General features: G+C 42.4%; 1 protein-coding gene across 2 annotated transcripts in view; it reads right to left on the bottom strand.

Annotated features, from left to right (window-relative positions):
- The window catches only part of APBA2 (amyloid beta precursor protein binding family A member 2), an 86,669-nt gene extending 73,299 nt beyond the window's left edge, over positions 1–13,370 (bottom strand). For both annotated transcript variants that reach the window (XM_083870632.1, XM_083870633.1), the window contains exon 1: positions 13,304–13,370. The gene's annotated coding sequence lies outside the window, so the exon portion shown is untranslated. The remainder of the gene's footprint in view (positions 1–13,303) is intronic.
- Between the last annotated feature and the right edge of the window lie 2,099 nt (positions 13,371–15,469).

The following is a 15,469-nucleotide window of genomic DNA, read 5'->3' as shown; positions in this document are numbered from 1 at the left end:
AAACCCAACAGTGAACTTACAAAAATATCTGTCCTTTATGCTCAATAGAAAATAATTTAAGCAAACAAAAGATAAAAAACAGGGTATTCAAAATGCTCTTCACTATCGGATTGTTGGATATAGAGGACCTGGGTGGAATTGACCTGATTTGGTTGAAAAAAATAGCCTACCATCCTACAGTTTGCAATGCAAATTATTTAATTTAAAAAGAAGCAATCAGCTATGGATGGATCATCCACAGTAACCAGTATAATTTAAGTAATGATATCATTGTTTATCCTCAGTTGGGGTAGGTGGAGTTTTACATTTAGAATTATGTGATTCCTTTGAAGTCTTGTTCTCTGCAGCTTGGTTTTTTGGTTGTACAGACAGATATTTTGTTTTCCAAAAAAGTACCAAGCCTTACACAGATGTTTAAATCTTCCAGCTGTAACATGCTCTGTATACTGAAAGATTAGGATCTTATAACTCTATCAGGAAGAGTTAATTAGTAAGGTGAGTATTTAGATAAAACCTATTTCCTGTTCTATTTAAGGATCATTTCCAGATGTTACTGTAGTGTCATGCCAGGAAAGATGTAAATTGGGTTGATCCAGACTGAGTTTTCTGAGATGTTAAACTGTCTTTACTATTGTATTACTAATGCAAAGAATAACATTTGAAAAAAGTCTTCTCTTCACCAGGTCAGTGAAAAACACTTGACATAAAATTTGTTACTTGATTTGCCCATTTCATGTAACAATCCCTATTTGGTTTGATGTGATTTATGCACTCACATCTTTCTCCCAAATCAATTTCCATCCTTCCATTTTAAAGGAACCAAAGAGGTTATCTGCACCCACAGACGTGTGGCATTAAGGGTGGGGGTTTTCTGGTATCCAGTTGAAGAGCAAGAATGTCTTCATGTCTGGATTTATGTTCACACAGATCCAGGACTGTAGCTCCATTTATATGCAAAGCAGCAAACCCTATGCTTGGTTACTCAGACACTCCAGCAATGACTGCCTATAATTTATAGACAGAAGATGACAAAGTGCCAGTTATGTAAAGAGCTTTGAGCAGATAAACAGACTAGTCTATGCAGATTTCTATCTGTGAAATTGCAATACCAAAGACAGTGTCCTTTTATTTTGGAGAACTGAGCTGATTTTTTTCCTTCTTTTCCCCCTCAATATCTTCATTGCCTAAACAGAAGATTTCAAAGTTTCATTTCTTTTCTGATGCTACATAAAGTACAAACAACATTCATCTGAGATTAAATAAAATATGCAATTAGCTAGCAGCTAAAGGATTCTTTGAAAAAAATGTGACTTTGGCTATCTCAACTGTCTACCCTCTACTTTGAAAAAGTTTTTCAGTAAAGGTGGAAAAACCCTTTTCAAGAAATCTGCAGGCAAAATTCAAGTGAAATTCTTGATTTAACAGACTTTTCTGTGCTTAGGTATTAACTGTGTTGTTTAAATTGCTCCACTTTAATGGAGCTCCACTTCAGCCAGGAAGTGAGGCATCATTAGCTGCCTAGGCTCTGATGCACAAGTCTTATCCCATTAGATCCTAATGGCTTGTAAAGGAGAAGAGAGGCGTGTGGATCTTGTCTAGTTGGAGAAGTTGTTGAAAACTGAAGAACTGAGCTTCACCAGACAAAGCAGGGGAACAAAGCAATCCCTTTGTTCACCCCTTAAGTTTATTCCCTATCTTGAGTGGGTCTGGTAACAAAATCAAGGGACTGAAAATTTCTTAAAGTCTCTGACCACATTTGGGAAAAAAGCATCTTGATTTTATGTGATTTTGTAACCCCAACAGAATCTGTAGGATACAAGCCTGATTCTGGGAGATGATACCCCATAAATTAATCACTTCTGAGCATAATTTCCCTTGCATATCAGCCTGCTGAAGGTCTTAGGAAGCATTCATTTTCCATTGGACCTTCATGATGGTAACTGAATGTTCATCTCATTTTTGCCAAGTCATTACAGGGAAGAACAACTGTTTTAAATAAGACAGGAGATGCTACTCTCTACATGTGTCTGATAAAGCTGAAATATTGTCATTATGAAAATTAGAGTAAACAGAAATATTCCAGCAGAAATGATAAAAGAGATGGGCACGAGCTTTTGGCAGCTGATCCTATGCTATTTGTATTTTTTTAGTCCCTTGAATAATCTTGGACTGTGTGCATGTCACTCCTCCATGCTCATTAACTTCATGAAAGCACAGGAGATGATAGCTGCCTATCTCTTCTTTGTCTTCTCTGCCATCCTGTGCTCTGCCAGAGATGGGAACATTGAGAGTTCTAGTGGCCTGTCAAAATCCCAACCATGTGGAGAGCTTGGCATGCATTTGGAGCTGATTTTTTTCCCTTTTCTTCACACACAGGTACATAGAGTTTCCCTATCAGTAACTGACAGACTAAGCAGACAAAAGTGCAGCACAGAACTGGGAGAACACGGAAAACTCAGTGTTAGACAATATTCTAAAAATTATTAATACAACTTCAGCCATTCTCTTGGAGGGAGTGTACTCTGTGATTGAACAAGATGCAGTGTCAGCAGGGTTAATTAGATCTACATTTGGCCTAAACAAGAGATTAAGTTTTGACTGCAGCTGGCTTAACTGCAGCATGTAAAATAATGGCATTACACAGAAAAAAAACCTCTATGGAGCAGATCTGTTGGAGAAAAGGCACTAATCCTGCAGTGCAAGGTTGCTGTAGCCCAAGGTTATAGCTGGGCAGCAGTATGGAAGACACTACACACAAGAAGCCTCATGCTCCACACCTGACACATTGACTAGCAAAAGACTAGGGGAATATTAATGAAATAATATTCTCTAATGTTCTAATATCTTTAGAAATAGATATATTAAAAAGCTAGTGTGAAAACAAGAATTTCCCCAGCATTTTATTTCATTTGTTATAAGAGAAAATTTTGCATAATGTATTTAAATAAACATGCATTTCCTAGGTCCTCAGTAAATGTACCTATACACTTGGCTAAGACTTTCAAGAATTAACATTTTTCCTTTAAAGATGAAACAGTTGAAAAATCACTGAGGCATCACATTGGTACATTGTGGTCCAGTCTATTTTGTAGTTATCCATGAATTTTCCAATTCAGAACTCTGCCTCTCTCATCACTAAACACGCACTAAGTAGCTACTGAGGCAAGATGTAAATGGCAGTACAAGTCTTGCTGATTTATTCAGTAATTTCATTGTTCATAAATAGACTGGTTTGTCTTCAACTGATGCTCAAGGCAATAGGTATATAAATTTTGATATCTGGTTTAAAGTAATGTCTACAGTTGCATAAATACATAGGTAATATGACAAAGTGTAATGGCTGGCAGAATACGATCCTTAGAAACTATTAATTATAGAACTGTTGTGCTCATTGGGAAATTCAAACATAGACTAATTCTATTTTTCTATTATTAGGTCAACTCTGTTCCACCTTTCTGAGCTTAATTATCATCAACAACAACGGAATTAACTGAACAACCACGCCATGGCAGTGTCCTGGTGGCAAGCAGAAGTTCCCGTGTTGCAGCAAAGGCAGCCACAGTCCTGCTGGGGCTGTGGGACATTCCCAGGGACAGGAGCACTGCAGGGAAGGCTCCAGCTCCTACTGAAACTGAAGTCCTGAAAGATGCTTGAGCTGCACCCAGTTCAAATCAAAGGTCAACCTCCAGCCACTTAAAGATATGTCACAGTGCCTTAATAACAGAAATTGTCCACACTGTAAAATAACAACTACCTAACACTGTGTGCACCTCTCCTGGGCTCTCCCCATGGATTGACAGGCTCCTAGAAGGCTTCCCTGCAGGATCCAAATTTGTACCATCCTATGTAGTCTAGCATTGCAAGGGTATAATCAACTTTTGTGCCTCCTGATATCAGCCCAGTTACCAGATGCAAACCCTGAACAGCCACATTATATATTCTTTTCCATTTAATTCTTCATCTTGTATTTGCTACAGCAACAACTTTAAACTGGGGGCAAATAAATCCTAAATTATGTGTATTGTGGAAAAGTCCATTAACCAAGATTTCATCATGTTAAGTATTCTGCAGACATTCCTGACACAAAGAGCTTAAAAATCCGTAAGTCTGCAGCTGAATAAAGCAAAAATGAATAAAGCAGACTTTGGGGAGTTTGCTTAAAAATCAAACACACCCCCACTCCCACCCCCAGTGACACAGTACTAGTAAAGAAAACAGCAATGAAAATTGTGTAATAACTGCAAAGCCATCCTTTTATAGTCTCCAGAGCAGAGAACTTTTTATCCACATGCTATTCATATTTACATAGGGAAAATACTTACTATGTTAATCTACAAAGGTAATTATTTTTATCTCTATAGTTTAACCCAGAAAGAAGGTTAACAGCAAATTTCAACTAAATAGCAGCACCAAATTAAGATTTTTCCAGTTAGGTACATTTAAGTTATATTCGCTGATAATTACAGACACCTATAATTCAGGTTTTCAGTAAATGTTTGGCCTGTGTGTTATTGATTAAATCCAGTGTTTCACAATCTTTTACTACCATAATATAAGGTCATATTGGCCTGGTACCACTTTTTGACACTATTCTTTTCCTCTGTCAGATTAATTTAAACAGAAGACACCAAACTGGGAAGTCTATTTAGACAGGTCAGTCTTTTGAGCAAAGACAGTCTATTGCTGTCTTCTAAATGCCTTCCACCAAGGGGTCCTAGACACTAGGACTAGGCTCCACTACAACAGATTTTTATCTTTATTTTCCAATCACCTCCATTTCATTCAGGATGCTACTATGGTGTTTGGTTAAGTTCCACATGTATGGTAAACTTCAAACTTTACTATTTAGGAATGTCTGTTTGAATTTCCCCTATTTCTTGTCCTTACAATGCTTGAGGGTCCCTCGGGATGACCCTGGACAAGGAGCCTGGCATGCAGCTCAGGCACAGGAATCATCCTGCTGAGCCTCCCAGGCTGGAGGAAGGAGGGGCAAGGACTGCCACAGGGTCAGCCTGGGGAGGTGACAGTCAGTGTGTCAGTGTCATCAACGTGCTGCAACAACCACTCAGTGAGGGTCAGCCTCAGCTGGCAGCCACAGTTAGTCATGACTTTACCTGCTGAGGACAGAGACAACGCCTTAAAGACAATGTGGATTTCACCCTGGCAAGGAACAAGACTCACTGTGCCAAGGCATGGGGAGGGTGGGAAACTTGGAGCAGTAATAAACAGCTTTTGCCTCCTAACCTTCCAGTGGGATTTACCAATACTGTAGCAGGTTACTACACTACTTAATTACTACTTTAAATAGGAATATCATTGACTAGAGGAAAGTATGTAACACCATGGACTGTTCACTGATAAAACAGCTGGTTCAGAAATTCTGGATGACATTTGGCTTGTTTGTATTTATCATGAGTGGTTATAACAATGTTAAGTACCAGAAAGAAAACTGGTAACTTGAGCTTAGTTCATTCAAACAGATGCTGGTTAATATTAAAGAACTTGTTTCTACTACAATTGCTGTAGCACTGCAAATCACAAGAACTCCTGAATTAAAGGTGTCATATAGTCCACAAATGTTTAAAGTACACACTCATAGTTTCTTCACTCCAGGAGCCTGTCTGAGGATAAGCTCAAAGCTGTGATTCTCACACACCAACAGCTGGAGCCTAAACTAAACCATGAAATATCATAAGAGTCCTGACACTAAAAAAATGTTAACAGATTTAAGTTTAATCAATGTTGGCTCAAGAATAAGACAGGCATTTTACTGAATTGTGACTAAAAAGTTTAAAAAACAAATATAGACATACACACAGGAAGGAAAATAATACTGTTGCAAAGGTATAGTAGTGCTGTAATATATAATTCCCCTCCATTTTCCCTCCAAATCATTATCTGTTAGTTGGTGGGTCAGTTATAATGCATACAAATTGAATAATAAATGGAGGACAAATACCAAATTAAACACATGCTGGACAGATCTCTTATTATCACTGCAGATAGGTGTGGAATCAATGTGGAAAAACTTCAAGGTGGTCTCTTCCCAAGTACTGAAAACAACCAGTATCACGACAGATACTTTTTACTTGTTGAAAACTGAGATTTCCACCTACCACTGAAAATATAAAGAAAACCCCTTAATTATTTTTTAAAAACCACACAAAAGCCAAACAACCAAACTAAACCCCAAGCAAACAAAACAATTCCCACCAACACAACTGACTTAAAGGCAGATTCCTGAAACTACACATTTTCATGGCAACTCTTCCATCAATAAAGCAAGTAGTCATTAACCAGAAATGAAAAATTCTGCCACCAACAACCTTCATAATCCTGGAATCAGCAATACAATGCGGATCACTATTAACTAGGAAGCATTCCCTTCCAGTGCTCATTTTATGTCCCTAATGCAGCACTGAGCATGGAATTTCTAGTCACCAACAGAATTCCTTCCCTTTCATTCATCTAGTATGCAACAGCTCTTATCTCCTGGGCCATAACATGTCAAATACTTCTACATAATTAAAGCCACACTGATTGACTGGCTAAGAATATCACAGGGATAAGTTTCTTTTTAAAGCTGCATTATCTCTAATCAAGAGTTGTCTTCCAGTAGCACAAGATTTTGTGCCTAAAGGACATTTTATATATATCTGCACTCACACATATATAGGAATAATGTTCCTTTTTCCTCCATAATACATCAATAACAAGAAAACATCATCATACTCTGATTTCCCTTTGTCATGTTAAATTGGAGAGGACAGAAGATGGCCAGAGGCACTTAGTAAGGCAGGCAAGATGCATGTTTTTTTCAGTATGGAAACTATAATCAATATTCCTCCTTTGATATAAACCTTTATCACACTCCCAAACAAAATTTTTCCATATTTCATTGGTTCATGCATATCTTAGATTTGTTGTGATGGTGGTGCTTTATTTTTGGAAAGAAAATTAAAACATGTAGAGGCCAAAAGACCATGAACAAATTGGTGATGAGGCTTATGTCTTGTCAGGTTATTTTATATTTTAACATACTGTTAACAGTTCATTCTTTTAAAATACAAATCTAAGGGCAAATTTAAATATCAAGGCAAGCAATCTGGTAGCATGGCAACAACGTGCTATGCTGCATAGTAAGAATCTGGAACCATGCAAGTCTGCTTCTTTCCTATACTGGATCATTTTATAAGAGCAGAAATATTTCTGTTCTTTGTTTAACTGCCTGCATGATTTTTCATCTTTTAGTAGCTGTAGTGGTCTTTGAAACTCAAGATAGCACAGCAACCCTGTGAAACCTGGCACCAGTCAGAATGTGCATCCTTACCAGACACAAAAGCTGCAGATTAGAAGAACAACAGAAAAAAAAAAAAAAAAAAAAAAAAAAAAAGGAAAAAAAGAAAAGATATGTTTAGTAACAGTGCTTAATGCAAGGTTTCATTCCCAGGAGAGAGATTTGGTATGGATTTGAGGAGAATAGCAGCTCTGAAGCTCTGAACCAATCTTGCTTCTGCATGAGAAACAAGCAATTCCATCTCCATTCACTCCCCCTGATGTGTTGAAAAGGCATCTCTCAGCTTTCAGAGTATGAGTTTTGAGACCTATTTTAAGATTTGACGAAACCAAAAAGGGTGCACTTGCCCTTGCACTGAAATAATTTTTTGTGATAGCTTGTATCAGTGATTCCTGAGAGTAACATCAATTTATTAATGCCATTTCACTCTTGGCAATTGGGATAAAAAAATTAAAATCCTATGTCATTCTAGAACAGAATCTGGTCTGTGCAACACTCATTCTCCTCAGTCCATCCAATAACTCAGGCATATATTACCATGTTGCTGGAGCAGGGAAAGGCAAAGTAAACTAACACTTCTGATCTTGAAGGACACACTGGGTGACAGAGTGTCCACCCAAGCACCTTTGATTCTGGATAGTGGATGAAGGCAGTAAAGATGTGGATGGCATTGTGGGAATATTATTTCCTTTATTATTCTTCACCTAAAGATCAGCTACTTCACTGAACCTGAACACTGAGTGCCAAACACAGCCACTCCTTCTGGGAGGTTCTTACAATCCTGCTTAGATCAGGGCTGTCCCTATGGAACATGTTCCCATGTTACATTGCATCCCTTGGCATTTGGGACTCCAGTGGTCAAATCTAAGCCTTCACCCCCACCAGAACCCTCATGGCCAGTGTTACAAAACTGTTAGTTGGCTTGGGAGCTGTTTGCTGCTGGTTTTGTATATTTGAGATAGAAAGAAGTAAACGTGCCTCCTATGACCACATTATGTATTCTTAGCTAAATCTGACCTCTGTATTCAGGTGAAAGACTTCTAAATCTTTCTGTCTTACACTTAATCTTCTTTAAATTAATAAATAAAATAAATCTTACACTAAATCTTCAAGGGTCAGATCCTGTGAACCCTTAACACAAAGGTAGAATACATACACAAGAAAAGCTTGCTAGGTCAGGCCTCTCTTGGAGAATACTTCAGAAATAAAAAGGATTTCACTCCTCAAAAATGATCAGAGTTTCTGAACAATTGACTTGGGAAGAGGAGCTTAGGCAAAGGCTGTAGCTGAGAAGTGCATCTGTGCAGAGGATCTCTCAGAAAGTAAAGGGAATGTCAGCAATCTGGAAATAATGCAAATTGGTGATATGCTCAAAAATATTCCTAATGTCAATGCACAAAACAAAGTTCAAAAACTCCATTCAATTAATAGAATGGAAATATTCAATCTGCCTTTTAAGTAATAAATCAATAACAAATTTCTATGTGGCTGAATCTTCATTATCAAGCCTGTAACTAGGAGGACTATTTTCTGAAGGAAACTTCATCTTAATAATTCAAACCAGACAACTATCCCAAGATACTCCTGATGAAACTTCCACTGGAAGCCTGGTTTGGTATCAGTGGATGTCTGCATTGCAGAAATACTATTTGAAAATCCTCATCTAGACTGCAAACCTCATATTGGTTATAACTGACAGTTTTTGGATACCTTTTTGCCAACTTTCCTTTCCTCTTCATTTCCTTCTGTTTCAAAAGAAAATGGTCCCTTCATGCATCAGTATACTTCAGAGTATGCATCTCCAGCAGTATTTCACATAACCTTGTTATCTGAGAACAATGACATTTTTTTCCTTGTCATCCCTACCTACAGGGCTTCTAGTTCTTCCTCTTTAATTTAGGTGGAAGTACCTATTAATCCCAGAGTTCTCCATACCAGTCTTTGCTCAGCTCTAACTTACTCCTCTTGAAGCCCAAAATCACCTTCCTCTGTTGCAGCATATGAATGAACACAGTAAGTACTGCAACAAAAACGGAAAGGAATGTCATGTACTCAAGTGACAGTGCATTTACCTACCAGCATCAGAAACAAACAGCTCAATCCATACATTTTTTACCAGTTGTGCAAGGCCTTCCTTCCAAAATATAGTATTGTTAGCCAAGATAAGACCTAAGTTCAGACAAAACTGAGAATTCAAATGGAAGTCCTCTTCTCATGGATCCCACGACAAAGCTTAAGTGGTGCATGTTCAGCTCCTGCAGACAGCAAAAGCCTAAAGCACTACACACTTCCCCAATCACATGGTGCTATCTTGAGCTGCTTTTCATGCAGCTCTCATGGGTCCTCAGGAAAAAAAAAATCATGCATGTAATACTCTTACCAGTAGACTAAAAGCATTTGCAATAATGAGCATTTGACTGAGCAACTGCAAATTTTGTGTCTAAAAACCAATGCATTCTGATTCTGCTTTCAGTGCTTCCTCTGAACTTGTGAAGCTCATGTGACTGCAGTGCTTTATTTTCTCTAGATGTAACAACTACCATTACATCTCTTGCACAAACGTTGCAAGGCTTTAATTGCCTTATAGTAGTGCCAAAAGATAAGTCCTAGTAAAAGCTCTGGCTTGCAAGTAGTATGCATTTCTTTCGGTTTATTTCAAGCAAGTATCTCTTCTTTGGGAGGTTTATAATAAGTTATTAGTTTGTATTAATGTAATGTACTGTTTCACAGGTAATAGAGGTTAATGTATCATACTGATACTGTATTCCATCTTTGCTGAGATGCGTGGATTACTCCTAGAATGAAAACTCTAAATCTTGCTTAAAAAAATCTGACATCTGGAAACATGTCTGCTTCTTGTGTCATGTACAGATAAGCACTAACAAGATTATAACACTTCAGGTTGTTAAGAATGTCAGAGATCTCTTGTCCAACATTCTGCTCAAGCCAAGGTCATCAGTCAGCCCTGATCAGTTTGCTGAGGGAATTATCCAGTCTGGCCTTTAAAACCGTCAAGAACAGAGACCAAACAATCTCTCTGGGCTACCTGTCTCCATGTATGGTTGTCCTTGTGGGGCAAAGTATTTTGCTCCTATGCAGTCTGAACCCTTGTTTCAACATATGCCTTTTGTCTCTCATTCTTTGGGACATGCCACTGTGTTGAATCCGGCTCCAGTTCCCTGGGGAACTCTCTCTAAGGACTGGAAGGCTGCTTTAGGTCCCCCCATGGCCTCCCTTTCTGCAGGCTGAGCAAGCCCCACTCCCTCAGCCCCTGCTCAGAGCTCGGCCTCCAGCCCCAACCACTTCAGTGGCCTTGCAGAACCCCGGGTCTTTAATAACTTCCTTCAACTGGGGAGACCAAAACTGGACACAGAGTTATAAATGTGACCTCCTGGGTGCTGAGCAGAAGGGAATTATCCCTTCCCTCAATGTCCTGGCTGCACTGCTGTTCACACAGACCAGGATGCTCCTGGCTATCTTTGTTGCCAGGGGATGTGGCTGGTTCATGGCCAGTTTGCTGTTCACCAGGACCTCTGGGCTTTTTTGGCAGGGCTGCTCCTCAGCCTCTACCACTGCAGTGTTTAAAGCATGAAATAATTGCCTTGTTTATTTAAACACAGATTACAAGGAAAACAGATGTAAAAAGTCTCCAGAAGCACCTAAACCCAGATGTGTTCAAAGGCTACAATTAAGATTTGTTCTGAACAAAACCAGAATCCTCCATATATCTCTCTGTGAGCTTGGAACAGGTCACTTTCTCTAATTTTTCCACCCTCAGCACAGGAATATTAACTGAAAGATGGTTAAACCATGGTATTTTCACAAATTATTTCTTAGCAAATATTCTTATCAGAACAGCTGGAGAGATGGTAAAATTATGCTTCTTGAAGTGGTTTCTCGTGTTCACAGCCTTAAGCAAAGGTCACTTTTTAAAGACCTAGCTCATTTAAATTCATGTCCAGTCCCCAGCATGAACTGGAATTAATCAAGTAACTGCACAAAACACGCTTTTTGAGATTTCTCCTTAGAACTGTAATACTTTGACCAAAAGAGCTGAGCATCTATGGCATTTGCAAGAACACTTTTCCTTTACTATCAGAGGATCAAGAGGGAGCAATAATGTAGCTGCTGATACATTTTTTAAAAATAGCTTCAGATATTTCCAAGCGCAGATAAGGGCTAAACTATCAGAGAATTTAGAAACTCTGACAATCACGGTTTCTAAGGACAGCTCTGCAGCATGAATCCTGTGAGCCCCAAGTGGACTAAGGACAGTGGATTCGACTTTAGCAGTTCTGCTCTTGCAGAACAACATATCAAAGAAAAGCTCTTTCCTCTTGTCTGTCCCATATGGAGAAGAACCGTGACGATACAATGATAAATTGCCATCTTAAGCTTTAACATAAATGTCAATCTTTTGCTTCTCAAACACATAACCTGCACATACTGTATTTTATCTTACGTGACAATAAGGACTTAAACTAGAATTCCTCCCCTTTAAAGTTATGTTATATTGGAAACACTGTGGCTTACACAGAACCACAAAAAAACTATGACAGTAGTTGTTTCTCTTTTCCAGTTCTACTCATCAAGTAATGAGGGAGCCTTGGGCTACAGGCATAACAGATAAATACCTTTTCTGCAAACAGATTTCCCAGCTCCTCCTGGGAGATTATACGGTGGCCTTGGCCAGGTAATGCAACTGAAAACACTACTTGCATTTTTCAAACTGGTCACAATAATTTCAGACTTTTCTTAAACATCACTGCAATGCACATTATCTCTGTACTATGCACGTTGTATGATCTCTTGTCTTTATTTAAATTTCTTTTCTTCTATGTCCTCACTAACATGCAACAACCACCAAAACGACACTGAGGATGCAAAGTATGTAAATCTGAAAGCACGGATTGCTACTTGAGGCAAAATAAGGCAGCCTTTGACTTTCCAAGATGCAGCTCTAAATGCAGTATTCCCTTCCTTTCCCCCACCCCCATCCCTTTTGTTATGGCAATACAAGGCACCACACACACATATTCAAAAAAACTGTTCAATAAGAGGCAAACAGACCATGCTATAATATCTCATGCTGTTTATCCCAACAAAAAATCAGGTATTGCTAATTGAGCACCCTTTTCCCTCCAGATCTCACGCTGAAGGGAACGGGAAAAGAGCAGATCAAAGGCTCCATCCCTTTGCCACAGCGGAGGCATGAAATCAGAACCACATACAAACTCCGAGCGGAGGGCTCGCATTACAGGAGGGCTGCTCTCGCATTTCTTTTCACTCTTATTAAGACAAACGGACTTAAGGCTCCCGCCCTCGCACAGACCGCCGGCACGATGCGGATGCCGCACGGCCGGTCCCGCGTTACCCGGAGCGCCGTCCGGCACACGGCGGGGCTGAGGCGCCCGGGCCGGCTGGGGGCTCGCACCGTGCGGGGAGCCGGGGGGAGCCGCAGCCCGGCCCGGGGAGCCGGGGGGAGCCGCAGCCCGGCCCGGGGAGCCGGGGGGAGCCGCAGCCCGGCCCGGGGATCGCCCGGTTCTCCCTGGCCTGGCGCGGGGCGGTGGCGGCGCCTCTCCGGGTACAGCGGGGACCGGCGGCAGCCCCCGGAGCACCCGGATCGCGGCAGCGCCGAGCTCCGCCATGCCGCAGGGCAGCCCCGGCAGCCCCGCTCCCGGCCGCCTGCGGGCAGCTCGGCTGCCAGAGGATGGGGATAGGGATGGGGATGAGGACAGGGATGAGGATGGGGATGAAGATGAGTATGGGATGGGGCTGGGGGCAGCCACTCGCGGGGAGAGCAGCCCCAGCCCCGGTCCGAGGGGAGCCCCGTCCGTGCTGGTGCGGGGTGAGGGCGCGCCCGGGGCTCCCCGCTCCCCTGAGGGGACCCGCGGGATGCTGCCGCCCCACCCCCGACCGAGCCGCCGCTGCCCGCCACGACCCCGGTCAGTCAGTCGGTCGGTGGGTCGGTCGGTCAGCCCCCCGCCCTGCGCCCCCGGTCCTTACCGCGGTGCCGCGGCGGGGCCGGTCCGGGCAGCGGGGCAGCCGCAGCCGCAGCCGCTCTTTTGTGTGGCCGCCGAGCGCCGCACACCGCGGCGGGCCCGCCCGGGAACCTGCCTGCGCCAGCGCCCGCCCGCCCGGGAACCTGCATGGCGCATAGCGCCCGCCTCACGGCCCGCCCCGGCCCCACAGAGCGGGGCCCGCGCTGACCTGTCCGCTATCCGCTCCGGAGCGGGGGCGGCCCGGCCCCACAGAGCGGGGCCCGCGCTGACCTGTCCGCTATCCGCTCCGGAGCGGGGGCGGCCCGGCCCCACAGAGCGGGGCCCGCACTGACCCGTCCGCTATCCGCTCCGGAGCGGGGGCCGGGCTCCGTGCCACCCCGCCGTGCCACACTCCTCGGGGGTGCCCAGCGACAGGACGAGGAGCAATGGCCATAAACTGAAACACAAGTTTCACCTCAGCATGAGGGAGAACTTCCTCTCATTGAGGGTGGCAGAGCACTGGAAGGGCTGCCCGGGGAGGGTGTGGCGTGTCCCCCTCTGGGGACATTCCGAGCCCACCTGGACGCGTCTCCGGTGACCCGGAGCCTCCCGGCCCGGACAGCTCCGTGACCGGGGATGGTGGCCCTGGGAACAGCAGGACGCGGCCCCAGCTCCTCCCGAGCCCCTGGAGCAGCCGCTGCCCACAGCGGTGTTCGCTGGACGCCGCATCCCGCTGGGACACCCGGCAGGGCCGCTCCGGGTCCCCGGGGACTGGCTGTGGCCCAGGGCCGGAGCTGAGGGTGTTCTCTGTGAGTCCCCACAGCATCTCTCTGCGGATTATACTCCCGAATGCCATGGAATCCTGCTAGGTAATGACTCACCTTTCCCTGCTGCTTCAGGTGCTCCGGTGCAACAAAAACCCAAACACCGAAAGTTTGCACATCACAGCAGGGACAGCACTGGACTCGGTCAGGTTCCATCATTCGGCCAGATTTATGAGAACAAATCGTGACTTCTATGTCCTTGTGCAAATAATACATAGATCCACCCCTAACGTTTAAAAATGTGGGATTCAGTGTGTACTATTTATGAGCTCACTGAAGAGGGTTTCTCCAAGAACATTTTTTATGTTGAATGATAACCACAGTTGATTCCTCACGCCTTTTATTAGAAGCCTCTAGATCCTCCTAGGGCAGCTCGGTGATAATGACTTTGTATATAAAGAAACACATATCTTAAGGCAATTATGGCAGGCTTTGCTCATAATTATGCAAATTTGAGATAGTAGCTAATCTTTCTCACTATAGCAAAAGTGAAAAGCTGTCCTGATGTAATTATCCTGCATTGCACTCAGGTAGGTATCAGTGTTTGCTGTAGGAGCTGTGTGTTCAGTGTGGTGTGTGTTTGTTTGCCCTGGGGCAGCTGTACCCCCAGGTGTTGGCACCAAGGCACATTCCCTGTACATGCAAAGGCCCTTCATGGAAACACCATTTTGTGTGGATTTTTTTTTAGTTTTTAGTCTAGTTGTTAAGATTTTTGTTAAGACTCTCCATTTGCTACTAAGAGGTTATTTTCTGCCACGGTTTTCTATGATGATTTTTCCCATCTGTCCCTTTCTACATCCCAATTACTTGACTGATTTTGGTTTTCTTTTAAAGATACTAAAAATTCAAAACATTATCCAAACTGTAATACGTGTATGTTTTACACAGAACTCCAGTGTATCTGCAGATATAATCTGTAAACTGGTTGTTTAAACATTTGGCAAATGATGTTTTAATTCATATTATTAATTTTCAAAATTGTTAACTTGATGAAACAGCCTTATATACATAACTAAGTCTCACTTTATCAACATACCAAAAGCAGTAGTTCCAGCCCAACAGGGCAGGTGTTTTCTTTTTGAAGTTACTACAGCTGCAAGTATTGTACTACAACTGACCTCTCAGAGACTTCAGAGGTCCCAAAGGGAGTGGGATATATTTTTTAAACTTTTTTAAATTTACATTTCTAATAAACATTCTCCTTTCACATAATTTTGGAGACAGTGATTCAGACAGATGGTTGTTATAGAAAATTACATACCAAAATGGAAGGTAAAAATAGGGTGCATGATACCAGTCCATGAATGTACCTCTCTTACTCTTCAATTTCTGGAAATAATCATTTCCATAAAAGCCAGACATGGGTG

Source organism: Zosterops lateralis (assembly GCF_965231275.1).
Source record: "Zosterops lateralis genome assembly, chromosome: 13".
NCBI lineage: Eukaryota > Metazoa > Chordata > Aves > Passeriformes > Zosteropidae > Zosterops > Zosterops lateralis.
The sequence above is the reverse complement of the archived record's forward strand: the minus strand, read 5'-3'. Positions and strand labels throughout refer to the sequence as shown.